The 16,978-nt window shown below is 36.9% G+C and overlaps 1 protein-coding gene across 1 annotated transcript in view; it reads left to right on the forward strand.

The window, feature by feature from the left end:
• Positions 1–3,139: 3,139 nt before the first annotated feature.
• The window catches only part of lzts1 (leucine zipper, putative tumor suppressor 1), a 30,708-nt gene continuing 16,869 nt past the window's right edge, over positions 3,140–16,978 (forward strand). Inside the window, exon 1 of the mRNA XM_065247394.2 lies at positions 3,140–3,454. The gene's annotated coding sequence lies outside the window, so the exon portion shown is untranslated. The remainder of the gene's footprint in view (positions 3,455–16,978) is intronic.

Here is a 16,978-nt window from a genome sequence, read left to right on the forward strand (position 1 = left end):
ACGTGAGGACCCGGGTTCGAGGCCCGACTGGACTCATCAGGTACATTACAAATAATAAATTGTGTTTGTGTGTTAAGTTGTGTGAATGGGTTGTACGTCCTACCTGTGGTCTGAAACATGCGAAAAATAAAAACCACGTTTCAAATTTAATTATTTTATGATATATGATAAGTATATGTATGCAACATATATTAGACATATATGTGAAGTCATGTATGTCACATATATAAATAATTATATAGATGACATATATGTCTATGTATGTTTTTTGCACACATAGACATATATTTGTATGGGATAGACATATATGTCAATATATGAAATTGTTCCATTTTCGAATAGGTGTCATATATGGTTGTACATATATGTACATATATGTTTCTACTTTATATTACCATATATTTCATATAGGGATATTTCATATATTCACATATATTACATTTCCGTATGGGAATGTGCATGTTTTTTTGTAATTCACAATATAATATATAAATGGAGAGGCAAGGCTTAGAATAGAGTATTCTAGACGCTCGCAGGGTCACTGATCTGCTCAGAAATATTCACAGACAGCAGGTGAAAACACCGCTAAATGCAAATAGTAAAACAAAGCTGACCACACTGACATATCAGTTCATCAAAATTCGAAAGGGAGGAAGTACTTCGCATATCTTTTGCTTTTGACGTCAAAGGTCGAAAACAAACAAAACTGTGCAAGCGGAAAGTGCGGCACAGGCTGCAAGAAATATGGCGTCAGGTGAATCAGACTTCTGATTTTATTCATCCATTTACACAAATGTCAAGTTCGACGCCATGTTAATTTTTCTTCATAATTGTTCATGGTTATATTAATACATTTGAATTATATGGACGTTGAAGTCACCGTTAAAATAAATGGCACTGGAATTAAGGGCCGTAATGGCCCCATTATAGGGCCCATGGGAAGCGAGCAGTGTAATATTGCTCCTGACCATCACGGCTCTCATGTACAGCAGATGTAATTTCACCCAAAAAGGATTCTGCCGAGATTCCCGTGTTTCAGAGGCACACATTTTCAGTTCAATTGTCATGTAGCTCACGTAAAAATTCACAACAAACAGGAAAATAAGGCATCTATACACAGCTGAGTTAAGGCTGATCTGGCCATGGTTAGAAGATACAATGCTGCATAAAAGACAGCCGACCTGCAAACCTTTTATTTTTGGAGTACCATTAGCCAGTGTACATTTATAAATGCATTTCCATTCATTTAATATTTCTATATACATTATTCTAAATTTGAAAGCCATCTCATTTATGCATTAGCAGCTTCAAACACGTGTAAATGCACGTAAACGCCACTACAGATGCAGCTTCGGACCACCACTGTAGACTAAACATGACTAAACTTCTTGAAAAACACCCCCACTCTAGCCCAAAACATAAAAAAAACTACTTTCGCTAAAATGGTTGTTTTTCCTAAACCATTAAGAGTATAAGCATAACTATGGTATCACTAGAGAGAAGGAACTTTGAGCTTCATTTTCCAGGTTTCAAAATTATTTTAAGTTAAAAATTAAGTTTGAAATTGAAGTACTTTGGAATAAAACTTTTTTTGCATAGCATCTCATTTGTTACTAAAAAACTTAATGATAAATATGTGTGTGAAACCTAGAAATGCAGTTATGTCTCACTTTTTAGGTTAATAGGCCCAAAAATGAGGTTCTTGCAAGGGTTTTTGTAAGACTAGTGCCTTTTCTAAGTGCCAGTCAGCCCCAAAATAAAAGTATTTCGTTTACATGCATACATGTTCGTTCTTATTATTTATCCTTATGTTAGTGTATAAAATGCAGTTTCCTCATCAGGAAATAAAACGTCACACAAAAATTGTTGGATTTGTTATCTTATTGGCTACTTGTTCTGTCTATCATTATTTTCCATGAAGTCATTAGAGGAACGAGCGATGTTTGGATATTATGTATTATAAAACAAAGTTTGACTGCGGGTTTACTTGTTTACCTAAACCTAAAGTGTAATCTCATATACAGTGTTACATTGTAAATAGTCCTCAGATTGTATATTATATTCTATTACAAGATGTTCATGCGAAATCTGATGTAAATAACAGACTATATCTCTATATTTTATGGATTATACACATTTGTGGGCAAAAATGGTCATTGGATGTATTCTATTAGACAGAAACAGACTGGATTCAACTTGCGATCGTTATATCAACACAAAGGTAAGAAATCCAGTTCATATTTTGCATGTTGTCATCTGGACTTCTGTGACAAAATATTACATTTATGATGCTAGAGCATCTGTATCTAAAAACGGAGACCATACACTGATGCTAAACCCGTAGACCTTTTAAACGATGTATAGTAATGTTAATATTATGAATGTTTGTAGACAGTAGGCTATAAAAAAGATATTGTTAGCAGCGTTAAAAATACTGACGTCATCCCGCCCACGAACTAGTGCGCGTCGAGAGGGTAAACCGATATTCCAGCCAAATATCAAAATTACCACATGATATAATCACCGTCAAGCCATCCAGGAAACATATGTCCATATATTTCAGCTGAATACATTTGAATTTATTTTTCTCTCGTGACTCACGTAAGTCCAAGATGGCACCGTTACCAGAAGCTAGTAATTATAGCTTATAAAGTTTAAAATATGGATATTTTTCTTACAAAATCACATCGTTTACCAGCAGAAGACCATGTATTAACCACTTGTAGCCATGTGGATTACTTGTGTGAAGGATGAATGCACTTTTTGGGGGTTTAAAGTCAAAAGATTCCTGTTTTCTACTGTTATAAAGCTTGGAAGAGCAAGGACATTCACCAAAATAACTCCATGTGTTCGTCTGAAAAATGATGGATATGTATCTCGGATGGCTTGATGGTGAGTAAATCATGCGGTAATTTTTATATTTGGCTAAAGTATCCCTTTAAGTATAACAAGTGCTCCTGGTTTTATGAGGAATCACTCATAGATGGCATGCTAGGAAATAAGTCAATGCAGCAGGTGTGTGTGTGTGTGTGTGTGTGTGTGTGTGTGTGTGTGTGTGTGTGTGTGTGTGTGTGTGCGTGCGTGCATGTGTGTGTGTTAGGTAGGTGGGATGGGGGATCATTATTTAACAGTTCCATAAATGTCGAAAAGATTCAGTTCAGAAATTCAAGCGAAAACAGGCTTGTGTAGTTCTTGGAAACAACTGGGAACTGATATGTCTGAAGCAGGACCGGCGTCGAAACAGCGAGGCATTACATGTAATAGAAAAATGAGAGGGAGGGTTATACAAAACACCCACATCATGGCAGTCAGAAGAGACTCAACCCACAGCACAGAAGAAGGAAAGAACATGCCAGAAGACATTGAAGAAGCTCATGTTCTTCACATTTCTCCACATGAGCAGACCCTGGACACATATACACAGCAAAGACACACAGAGGAAACTTAAAAAATGGTAAGTCTCCCTTCATTTCAGATTTGTTGCAGATTTATATTGGATTCAAATATATGTTGTTCCTTTATAAGAGCAGATAGATTAAAAATATCAGTGTTTTACTTAAATGAATGCATGCATACTGTTTGTTACACACACAATATTTAGCATTATTTGTAATAGTATTTAACTTCATGAGATAACTCAACACACAGAATCATGTGGAATGTGAAGTGCAATGATATTATACGGTATGTCACGGCTTCACACATATTAATCACAGTAGACACAGGAACAGTAATGCATTATGTTAGGAGTGCATATACTTTGCATAACAGAATTATTTATGTCTCAGTTAACCGCCTTTTGAAAAATTGTACGTTAATTTATAATCTGTCTAAATTATGTTTTTATTTTATTACACACCAAACCTGCATGTTAAAACATACGCAAAGACTTCATTAACCAGTTGGTTGCAGTTTATCTTTTCAATGTGTCAAAATGTTAAGGTTTGAAGGCACTCAGCCTGTGATTGCGACAACGTCACAAAAAAGTTAAAAAGCATGTCTCATCCTGTCTCCAACATTTCAAAGAATCTCTAGACTGGGATAACACTGAACAACAATGCAAACACAAAGACTGTTTTTACCATACATGCCAAGACAAGTTCAGAAACATGCGCACATAAATACATGAGGTAACACAGGATATTTATTTAGTCTTAGAAAAACATATTATTATTTATATTATCAAATTTAACCAATACTGTATGTTTGAGAGGGTGGGTTTGCGCATGGTGCAAAGATGCACACACTTATTTTTACATGGCTTGTTGTACACACATACTGTACATAACCAGCTGGGCTGTGATCAAGTTATCCTAACCGTTAAACTAAGCTTCCTGTTTCCTTGTTTTTGATTCTTTTCACTGTCTTTGCATGTGGGAGGAACAGTTGGCGTTTGGCTTCAAGCAGTCAGGATAAGTTTGTCATGTTGTGTTAAAGGGATAGTTCACAAAAAAACATGAAAAAGTCATCGTTTACTCATCATATGGTTCCAAACACCTATTACTTTCTTCTGTGGAAAACAAAAGCAGGTGTTGGGCAGAATGTCACAACAGGTTTTCACATACAGTAACACAAGCAGATGGTCATTTATAATATCAAGTACTCAAAAGACTTGGCAATGCAGTGCACAGCATCTCTCTTCGTGTTCATGCTTCATCTAATGAACAAAGTCAAAGTTGAGTTGAAAAAAGTTGTTCTTAAGAAGTTTTTAGATATAGTCGAAGAAAACACACATTTCGAAAGACACTACACTATTTTATTCCTTTATGTAATGTTATAAAAGACATAAACGCTGCATAATGTACAGCGCATGACCCCATTAACTTAAAGGGCACCTATTGTGGCCTTTCACAAGATAAAATATAAGTCTCAGGTGTGTTTAGCTCAAAATACCCCACAGATAATATATAAGTGCATGTCCAAAATGCCCCTATTTGGCTGGGAGCATAAACGTGCGGTTTTAATGTCTGTACAGCTCCTTACTTCCTTACAAACAGACAGTGAGCACATTCAGTTAAAATAGATTTGATTAATACAATCTGAGAGGGGACAGAGTACAACTCGCTGAGGGTGGACTTTAAGTGGGCGGGGCTTTATCAATGTGACCTCACATTGATAATAAGAGAATCAAAACGGCATGTCTAATGAATCTGCTTTGGTTTAATGAGGATTCAAAAACATGGATTTTTTTCATCATCCAGTGGCTGTGTTCTCACACTGCCAAAACACATTATTCCCAAAAGAATTTGCATATTAGGTGTCCTTTTAATAATGTGTTCTGCCATTGCCTTGCTATTGCATGTTTCTGTGATGAGAATCATGTGATACGTAAATAAGAAGTAAAAGACTTAAACTTAAGCACGCATGTGCACAAGGTATTTTTGCATCTGATTGAGAAAATACTACTATTCACACGTTTGCATGCATACTTTTCTCCTGATGATCAGATCACAGATCGGACTACACCACCCCTTTCAATTTGATTGAAATTTGCATCCGATCGACCTCAATCGTATTGATTAAGGTGTTTGCATGAAGGCTTTTCAACCTGACTGCGTCATCAATACGATTACAAACAGATTATTTGGTTGCGTGTAAACGTACCTATTGAAAATCTTTTCACTACGAAGCGCTAAAATTGACTACAAAAAAAATGTTATGTTGGTACAGCACTGAACCTAAATGGCACCGAATGTGAGCAACGGTGCCATATTTGATGTAAAATCTAATATGTGGCCACCACTCTATCTAAAGGTACATTCACATTATAAGCGACTTTGTCGCTGTGTGTCGCTCGTGTCTTTCTAAAGAGGCGTTTCTATATCTGGTTTTCATAAACAAATGAGTAACATTCAATTCAATTCAATTTTATTTATATAGCGCTTTTCACAATTGGTGATTGTTTCAAAGCAGCTTTACATTAATAGAAGCAGTGAAAAGCACAGAAAAACGACAGATAGCACAACACAATGAACGATAGCACAAGCAGCTAAATTTGCTGCGGCTATGAATCAACATTATAAGCGTGCGTATTACTAATATGACGTAAAGAAGAGGGTGCTAAGTTAAGCCCAAGAAGGCTGCCGCCTCCCCGGGTTGAAAAACTCCCTAGGAGAAAAAACCCCAGGCTTAGCCAGGGAAGTAAAAAAAGTTCTAGGAGGGAAAAACCCTTGGGATATATATATATTTATATATATATATATATACACATTGAAACGGATAAGGAGATTAGGCGGAGGTTAAGCGGGTTCTGCTGGTGGTCGTTGGTCAGGCATCAGCTGGGCATCACGTTGAAGGTCAGCCAGAGTAGATCAGAGGTGTGCCGACTTTCATATTTACCGGAACTGGGTCTGTTTGTCTCATTGTCTTCGGGGTCGAGGACGAGACATGAAGAAAGAAAACAGAATCCTATTCCAGTCTCTGACGAGAGGTGGTGACGTGAACTCTGCTATTTTGTTCTCATTGGTAGTCGCTCCTGTAAGTCCCTCATGATTTGCAGAAAGTTATACATTTCTTAAATTTGTTGCGCGACTGGACACACCCCATCCAGTCGCCAACGGTCACTGTCGCTCGTGTCGCCAGAGGTCGCCAATCTTCCATTGAAATCAATGAGATTACATTGCTCTGCTACTGCTATTCGCTTAATTTGAATGCGGCTTAAGACTTGGAATATAACATACAGTTAAAATAAATTACTTTTGTAATACCTGAAGTTGTTTTGATCTCTTTTTAAACAGGGTAAGTGAATAAAAGACTCAATTATTTTTGGGTGAACTGTCTCTTTAACAAACAGTCAGTCATTTTACAGTTTGTTAAAATCAGGGATTTCTGGTTTAAGTCCAAGAAGTTTCACTCCCCTGTCCACATGCCAACCACATTCAGCAGAATCCCAGAGCCAAGCAGTTTGTCTTGTAAACACCTGTTTTTCTTCCTCTCAGTGCAGAAAAGATCAATAACTCAATATGGTGCACGTTCCTTCCTGCTTATGCTGTTGTCAACAACATTATATGCCACTATAAAACAGACAGTTCATACATAACATGATCTCATAAATGCTATTTTTTACTTTGGCAACTTAGAGTATTTAAAGCTGGGATTTGATTTGTGTGGAGGTAATCCTTTGAAGAGAGGAACATGTTCATTCCGGCCTCCACAAATTGTGTGCTTACGAAATCTTGTGTGGGTGAGAAATTTGGTCTGGGCGTGGATAACTAGCTCTTATAACAAGCTGTCATTTAGTGAATCATTTAATAGAAGAATCAAATGTGTTTATCTGTATCATTAGCCTCTTAAACACAGTAATTTGGGTTAATTACCATTATCACTGTAAAAAAGTTGGTAGAAAGTTACCTGGTTGTGTTAATTTTTTTGTTAGTTCTACTTATAAATATGAGTTAATATAAGTTAACAATTAAAAAAATAAGTTAACTAGGATTTTTTAGTTGAATTAACTCAAAACTTTAAGGCAACCAGGTAACTTTTTTTAAGTTGAACCAACAAATGCTTTTTTTACATTGAATAAGAATAACTTGTCCTCTAAACCGTCGTTCGGTGAGGTCTGTGTTGTGTTGTAAACAATGGTTGGTTTGGACTTTATATCCGCGGTCTGTATTTTTGTTGTTTCTACATCTGTGGCAATTGCTGACAGCACAGTTGCCTCTGACCAAACAAAGTTGTATTAGATGACTTCAAAGTGGACTTACTTATTTGTACTAATTTATTAAATGTAGTTTTGTATATCCAAAGTTAGATTTTCCATTATGGTGAATTTCTGTCGTTTCTGCACCTGTACATTGTTTTTCATCAGTGAGTGATGATAAAACTAACTGTTGTTCAGATTGGTCATCTTAAGTTCATAAGGGTCACCAGCTTGAACATTTGGTATCGTGCTATTGCTTAATAACTGTTTGAGCTTGCACAGAGAGGACAGCATAACTGAATATTTCATAAAAATGACAAGGCGAGTGTATTTCCCAGATACACTGGGCTCTAAAACAGCTTTTGGACTGATTCCAGAGACTTCTAAGCTTTCAAAGAACCTCTGACAGTACCAGGAGCCAGACAACAGAGATCAATCAGAGACAAGAGTCTAGATGCTGAACGACATCCGATCACTTCCAAGCAAAGCAGCAATGTGATAATGGAAAGAAACGTTGATCGTCTTTAAATTCATCTTATAACATCTTGTTATAATTCCTTATTATTAATCTTGAAATTAACATATCACTGTGCATTGCAATATTGTATTATTATTATTGCAATATCATTGATGAGAGGCTAAAATACAGTATAAACATTTTTCTTAAATGTACCACAAAACCAGTCATAAGTAGCACAGGTATATTAATAGCCAAAAATACATAAATTATTGATTGTTTTAATACCAAAAACATTAGGAAATTAAGTAAACATCATGTTCCATGAAGATATTTATCGTAAATATATATTTTAAAAATAAATCGCGTGTCCCGTTTAAAAGACCAGTCTGAAATCGATTCTGAATCGCAAGGCTGCGATTCTTTGTTTTATGCGCAGCCTATGTGGGTACTATGGCGTTTTGGTCAGTAGGAAGTCCTTATCAATCTAAAATCATTATGAGTCTGAGTCGTTTATAACATGCATTCCAGAGATGGGACCAAGTCACACATGTGCAAGTCTCAAGTAAGTCTCAAGTCTGAACCTTCAAGTCTCAAGTAAGTCCCAAGTATTTTTTTTCTTGGGCAAGTCAAGTCAAGTCGAGTCACAGGCTATGTCAAGTCAAGTCAAGTCAAGTCCTGTAGTAGGTCAAGTCAAGTCCAAGTCAAGTCACCTTATTATTGTAATTTTACCTGCAGAATCTGATCTTAATAAAGATATATAGAATATAAAGATATAAAGAAATACTCATGTTCAGTAAAATACATCATGGAATCAAACAAAATTGTAATCTCTTCCGTTCGCGCGCCTACATTTGGAAAAAACTAACTTGAGTGCGCAAAAGATGTGATATGTGAACCGGCCCTAACATTGTAGAATCCAGTCATTTTCTCTGTGTGTGTGTGTGTTCAGGTGGCAAACTTAGAAACAGTAGCCAAGTCTCGTACCGCTCAAGGGAAGTATTTTTAAAAAATAAATCAAAATTATTTGCCCACATTTGTCCCCAAAACGACATGATGAGGGTTAATGGCTACTTTAGCTATTATAACATAAGCTAACTACCAACTAACCTGATATTAACAAATTGACAAGCCCTTACTGGGCAGAATGGCTCTTCAAATGATGGAAGAAATTGGAGGTTGTCGTCTGGCTGCCCGTGATTTTAAAGTTGCATGTCTTGCAATGCACTGTTCGTCTTTTGCCATCTTGTTGAAGCTGAAAGCGATGACCCCCGCTACCCCTCCGGCTGACATGTTGATATCTGATCTAAGTGGGCGTGCGTAAGGTACGAGAGGGCATGACTGATGATAGTGTCGTGATTCAGTCATGACAACGACTGAATCACGAAGTCATTCATGATTCAGTCATGAAACGAAGTTTCTCAGCCTGCGCTCCAGCTGGGTCAACTTTATTTTTTTAAATCATTTATATATTTTATTTTCGAACTGAAAACATGATGTGATTAACACTCATGTCATTCAAGTCATCGTGTCTCAAATCAAGTCAAGTCCCGAGTCTTTAACTTCCAAGTCCGAGTCAAGCTTAAGTATTTTATTTTTTGTCAAGTCAAGTTACAAGTCACAAAAATAGCGACTCAAGTCGACTCAAGTCCAAGTCACCAAGTCACAAGTCCCCATGTCTGATGCATTCTAAAAACCAAAACTTGTTAAACTAAATCATTACAAATATTCTTTATTATCATGAAAATACCTGAAACAATTTGAAGAACGGCAATATAAATATTTTTATAGACATTTCCTGGAATAGTGTTTGTAATACTTCTTCTGTGGCACAATTGGAGTTTCTGCACGAGAGCGCCCTCTGGCTTTTGGATGTGCCGTAATTCATTAAAGGTCACGTTCTTCCTGATCCCATTTTTTAAATCCTAGTTAGTGTGTAATGTTGCTATAATAGCATAAATAGTACCTGTAAAATGATAAAGTTCAAAGTTCACTGCCAGGCGATATATTTTCTTCAATAGAATTCCTCTCTCAAAGCCTACAGCGAACGGCCGGTTTGGACTACAACCCTCTATTTCCTGCTTTAATGACGTCAGTAAAACGGTTCGTTGACTAAACTCTGCCCTCATGAATACTTCAGTCACCAGCTTTGGCTCAAATGGCTCTACTAAGCTAAGCTGCCATCTAATCACAACACACTAAACAAACTACACAATCAGAACTCGATACGTATTTCTGAAGGAGGGACTTCAAAGAAGAAGGAAGACATCAGTTTTTAGGACAGTGAAAACAGCGCTATACAGATAAGTAAATTGTGTAAAAAATACCACATTTTTTTATACGTGAAACATGAATACATGTTATATTGCAAACTATAAACAAAATCAAAGCTTCAAAATCACAGACAGAACGCGAGCTTTAACATTCATTCATTGAGAAAACACACATTTATCCAAGCCCAAAACAATCTGTTGAATTAATCTTAGTGATTAATTGTTACAGCCCTAAACAATAATAAAATTTTTGTGGTGGTGAAATTGCAAACACCATGGGATAAAAAAATCTGTTAAGTCTCAAATTATTAGGCGTGAAGTTATCAAAACTAAAGGGAGGAGTGTGAGATTTTTCACAAAAGCTTCCCAGTGAAAGCAGGTGAATGGATCCTGGCTGTTATATATTTCTCCCTTGTGCCTTTCCTCCCTTAAGCGGTCTAAGTGGTCCCCGTGCATAAAACAGTAGATCAGAAAGTAGTGAGAGGGTGTTGGAGTAGACTCTGATTGATGGTGGAGGTGGAGATGTCCTTCCTTTTGAATTATTCACTACTGTACATCACCGTAATGCCTTCCCCCCTATTTGAAGAGTGCATTTACTCCTTATGATGTGACGCCCAATATGTGAGCTCATTTTGACTGAGAGCTTAAGTTTGAAAAATGTGACCAATAAGATGCCAATGTATGTGTGTCACTCTCTTGTGCACAAGTCTGATTCAAAAACTTATACAAATATCCTGCTTTAAATGTTTCTGTAAACTACTGTACCTTTCCTGCACTTTAACTACTTAGGAACTCAGATCTCAATTCTGCCCATCCTGTGTGAGATAAGTGCACTTCTAGGGTGTAAAGTGAAGAAAGTAATGCCCGGAATTTAAAACCATTAGTAATGGCCTGAAATTTAGTCATTTATTGTTTCCATGGTGATTTATAGCTGTAAGTTGAATGCATCGGCATTTTAGAATGAAAGTATTCATTCCCAATGGACTTTCTGTACCGTAAATGTAACTTTTAAGTTGTGAGGTTAGTCCACAGTCATTGATGACTGAAACCAACTTTGTAGAAGTTGCCAAAATTATGCCAAAAATGTGTCCTGCGAAGGTTGCATCTGTCAGATGCATACATCATCGAGGTTGTCTTATTTTAGAAAAGAAACCCTCACATTTTAAAGAAAGAAATTACAGTGCTTACACCCTATGATGAATAAATGTTAATTTTATAATGTTTTTTAAATGAGACGATCTTGATGGCGTATGCAAACCACAAACACAAACTCTGGAGGAGGCAGCCTTCCAAATGAGACGTAACTGCAGTCAGGGATAGTTCACCCAAAAAAATGAATATTCTGTCATAATACCCACCCTTATGTTATTTTAGACCTGTATGAATTTCATTTTTCTAATGAACACAAAAAGATATTTTGAGAAATAATGGTAAGCACACAGCTGGTGGAAACCATTGACTTCCATAGTAGGAATTCAATACACTGTCAGAAATAAAGGTACAAAACTGTACCTTTTCTGTCACTGGGGCTGTACCCTTTCAAAAAGTACAGCTTTGCACCTTTGGATTTTATTTTAGCACCTCAGAGGTACTGGGACCAAAGAGAGCTTATTAGTACCTCAAAAATACATATAAGTATTTCTAAGGTACATATTGATACTAAATGTTTACATATCTGTACCTAATGGTCCATACAATTACCTTTTTAAAGGGTGCTGCCCCACTGACAGCTAGGGTACATATTTTGACTTTTTTCTGACAATGTAGGTCCTAAAGGTACGGTAATCTACCCAAAATTGTATTCTGTTTTTTATTCATGTAAAAGTACCAAACGGAAACTTAGGGCCGTGGTTCTCAAACTTTTTCAGCATGCGGCCCCCCTTGTGTCCGGTGCATTCCTCTGTGCCCCCCCCAAAAGAAAATTAATGACAAAAAAAGTTCTAAAACTCAACATTTTAATAAAAAAACATATTAAATTATACAAAGTAGTGATTTTTTTTAGGTTTAATTACACAGAATTCCTGATAAATGTATGTATTTTATAAAATGTCATAAAACTGGGGCCCCCTGGCACCATCTCGTGGCCCCCAGTTTGAGAACCACTGACTAAGGGTACAGCCCCAGCCCTAGTTTTGTACCTTTATTTCTGACAGTGTAGGAACAGTCAACTCTGTGCTTACCATTTTATCAAAATATCTTTATTATCATTTATCAAAATTCTTCCATAGTATTTGTTTTCCTACTATGGAAGTCAATGGTTACGGCAGCTGTGTGGTTACCATCATTTATCTTTTTTCTTTTGTGATCAATAGAAAAAAATAAATTCATAAAGGTCTAGAAATACATGAAGGTGAATAAATTTTCATTTTTGGGTCAACTATCCCTTTAACTGGTGCATCATGGGATACATTAATGGAGAACTATGGCAAACAGTCCTGTTGTCTTTAAAACCAGTTACTGATTACACACAATTTGCTGGCTAATGGGAGAAAATGAACAGGGGGAAACCCTCCTTTAGGATATAGTGACAGGCTTAGATCCAGATGGTCATTACGTTCAGTTTTCCTTGATTTAGGAATGATAAGATCACATCTGCTGGCCGACAAGGAAAGATAGAAACGGCTAACAAGACTTCCCCCTGCAGACCCTAAGCAGCTGCACACAATATACCACCAATTAAGACACCCTGACTAGATGATGAATGGATCTATAAGACTTCATTATACCTCCACTGCCTGATGACACAAACAGTCGCACACACACAGACTAAAATTGTGAAATTTTCGCTTCAGAAAGAGTCAGGAGGAAAATTAAGCCAAAGTCCGTTAATAAACAATGCACAAATAATTGCTCTGAGCAGCTTACAGAGGCAGCATCTTCAGATGAGAGAGTTAAAAAATGAAATATAACAGATGGAGATCAGTACAAAAAACAGACCCCTATACGGATGAACGCTTTTGAGAGAAGGTTAAGAGACACCCACATTTGTACTTTAGTTTGAAAAAGTAGAAAGACTGCCTGCAACCCTCTGCAGCTCAGGAGTACAGCCAAGCTGTTACAGTGCATACATAGATAGTCACATACATTTGTGTCAAATTCATTCTGGTTGATTAGGTTATAATCAGTTCAGGTGATTATCCTATGCACTCATACAGACTACTTGGAGTTGTCTAGTTAGTGATGTAAAGATCTTATGATAAACAAAAATTGTGTGGTTGTGAAACAACATTATCCCATGAGACATTCAGACTGACTTGCAGTTTATTCATTATATTCAAACCAGCTACAGAAAATGTGGACAGGACTACTCTTTAGAAGTGTAATAAGATATGCAAAAAAACGTTGAGTAAACTTAAAATTTTAAGGCAACTTATCGCAAGCGCATTGTTCAGTAAACTCAACTACTGTAACAAGACCAAGGTCCACCAACTTAAAAAAATTGCGTTAACATCACAAGTAGTCACAACATAAATATTTATGTTTATCAAACAAATAAGAAAACTAATTACTCAACTCTTGGGTGATGTAGTTCACCTAACTGAATTTACTGAGTAATGCCAACTTGCCATAAGCAAATTTCTGAGTTTAGGGGAGACCGCGGCTGGTTGTCTCACGGGTTGGTTGTCACATGCTTATTCAAGACACACTACATGGTGCTGTGGTACAATTTTTATATCAATCTGTTAGCCTTTGATAGCTTACTCATATGCACTTGTAACTTTGCTGAGCAGACACAAAACATTGACAATTTTTTTTCAGGAGTCAGAGTAAATTTTCATGTTGGTGTTGTTTTTGTGTTGAGTGCTTGTAGGATATTAGTTATTCAAAAACAAAACACTCATTAAAAAGCCAAAAGTAGTAGCTATATTTTGAGTCATCTTTTAGCTATCAAGTTAAAGCCATTGCAGCTAGCTGTCTTTTGCTTGTTTGTCAAGAAGTCAGTTGGGAATGGTTGTCTCACAGCTTGCGGGGTTGGTTGTCACATGTGAGTATTGGACATGTAGACCTTTTAAAACTGTTTGTCTGTATGTTTGTTTTTGTTTGCTGTTAGGCAACTTACATAATGAAACGATAATAAAGAGGTTTTAGCACTAAAAAATATTTCATTTTATTTCTTAACACAGTAGACAATTCAAGTAACTGATCACCCACTTTAATCCCATTGTTTAAACATAGGGGCATTGATGACAACTATCATAGAGGTGGTATTCATATTAAATCTTATTTGCAGTTTCTAGCTTAAAAAACTAAAAAAGTTAAGCATAATTTTTTTAGATCCCAATTTATCACTGAAATCCTATTGAACCTCTATAGCAGGGGTGGGGAACCCTGGTCCTGGAGGGCCACTGTCCTGCAGGGTTTAGTTCCAACCCTAATTAAACACACCTGAAAAATCTAACTCAAGTCTTCAGTATTACTTGAAAATTAAATTCAGGTGTGTTTGGTTAGGGTTGGAACTAAACCGTGCAGGACAGTGGCCCTCCAGGACCCAGGGTTCCCCACTCCTGCTCTATAGGGACAACCAACCACATACCCTGTGAAAACCAACCCTGTGATGGGTTGTTACATTGTGTCAGAGTGTCTTTGATGGTTAATTACTTCCTGTTACAATACATTCTAAAAGTAAAAAGTATTCACATTTAAAGCCAAGACCCCACGTTTTCATTTCATGTAGGAATTACGGCTGAAAGATTTTTTTGAAGAAGAGCAATTCATGCATGAGTAAAAATTGTGACAACCAACCCCGGTCTCCCGTACTCAAGTACTGACTTAAAGGGATAGTTCGGCCAAAAATGATATTAAACCCACGATTTACTCACCCTCAAGCTGTCCAGGATGCATATATCCATAGTTTTTCAGACAAACACATTTTTAGTTATTTTAGAAAATGTTTTAGATCTTTCAGTTAATTAAATGTAAAGTTACGGGGTCCACTTCCTTCAAGTCCAAAAAAATTGCATCCATCCTTCACAAATTAAATCCAAACGGCTCCAGGATGTAAACAAAGGCCTTCTGAGGGTAATCTGTGCCGCATTGTTGTAGAAATATTAGCGATGGGCATGAGTACTCGATTGCTCGAGTACTCGAACGTGGCATCGATGATCGATCACGAAAAGGATGATCGTGGGTTTTATTTACATTTGGATGTCTGGTTCGCATTAAGTGCCTGTGTAGTAAAGACTGGGTCTGGAGATGCGTGTTTGACGTCGTGTAGAGCTACGCAGACCGGCGTATGACATCAGTAACATTACCATGCGTGATTCAAAAACAAACAGATAATTCGCGCGACCGCGCCGCAGCAACCCGCCGATCCACGCAATACGCGGCAGCCCGCCAATTCCGTGAAGCCAGCCACAACTCACATCACTGAGGCACTATGTTTTAAAAGGATGCGTGATTTTCGGAAATACAGTCAGTTAGGTGCAAAATGTACAGCGCCGTCAAAAGTTCAATGGATTATCATCTCATATTTAAACATCAAAAGAGATACCAGAGAGCCATACGAACATTAACATTACATCTTGACTGAGGTAAGAGGACGACACGACACAGCTAATCGCTAAAATGATAGCAAAAGACTTAAAGCTGCTTAATGTCATGAAGCCCGGCTTTAACTGGACGTGTTTAAAAGTGCGCTGTTTATGATGCACATCCACAAAGGGAGTTAACTCTTCTTTTTTTTTTTAGATAACTTGCATTTTATGAAGATATATGCACGTTGTACATTTATGTTGTATAAAGGCTTAATATTATGCAGAGTGCGTCATATAGAAAGCGGTTTGTGTTTATTAACCTTTTTGTTTCACTTCATCACGCAGCTTTTCCCGTTAGAGGTTTCTGTTAAAAACATTTAATTAATTAAAAATCTAGTATGTGTTTATTGTTCTGTCATAGTTTCTTCAAAATTTAGTTTTATTTGAGTGTTTTTAATAAAATATTTCAATTTTCAACATGACGTGTACACCCCGCCCCTTTGATTGCCCCGCCCCCCAGTTAATCGAGTACTCGTTCTTCAGACCTATGGATTAATCGAAATGAAAAAATGACATAAATGCACATCCCTAAGAAATATCCATGTTTAAAACTTTATAAACGAAAATAAGTAACGCCGCCATCTTAGACTACTCTGTATTCAGGAGAGAGTATCAGCGTAGTGTACGCACTTTTCTTAGTGACGTATGACAAATTCGGAGGGCGGGGGCACAGAGCAGCAGCACAGAACCCTCCATAAACTGTGTACGCCCTCATCTTGAATGCGGACGTGACTAAGATGGTGGCGTTACCGAAAGTAACAAAACCCCGTAACTTTACATTTGATTAACTGAAAGATCTAAAATATTTTCTAAAATAACTGAAAATGTCATCTCGGACAGCTTAAGGGTGAGTAAATCATGGGTTTAATATCATTTTTGGCTGAACTATCCCTTTAAGTCCTCTCAACTAAGATTACAACAGTATGAACACCATTCCAGCATCTATCCATAAAGTTATCCACACACAAGTTGGATAAAGGGCAATTTAGTATATCCAATTCCACTAACCTGCATGTTTTGAACTGTGGGAGTGTACACAGAAAGGTCTCCTGAACAAAGTCTTTGTCTGACTTAG

This window comes from Paramisgurnus dabryanus, chromosome 11, assembly GCF_030506205.2.
Source record: "Paramisgurnus dabryanus chromosome 11, PD_genome_1.1, whole genome shotgun sequence".
NCBI classification, from domain to species: Eukaryota; Metazoa; Chordata; class Actinopteri; order Cypriniformes; family Cobitidae; genus Paramisgurnus; species Paramisgurnus dabryanus.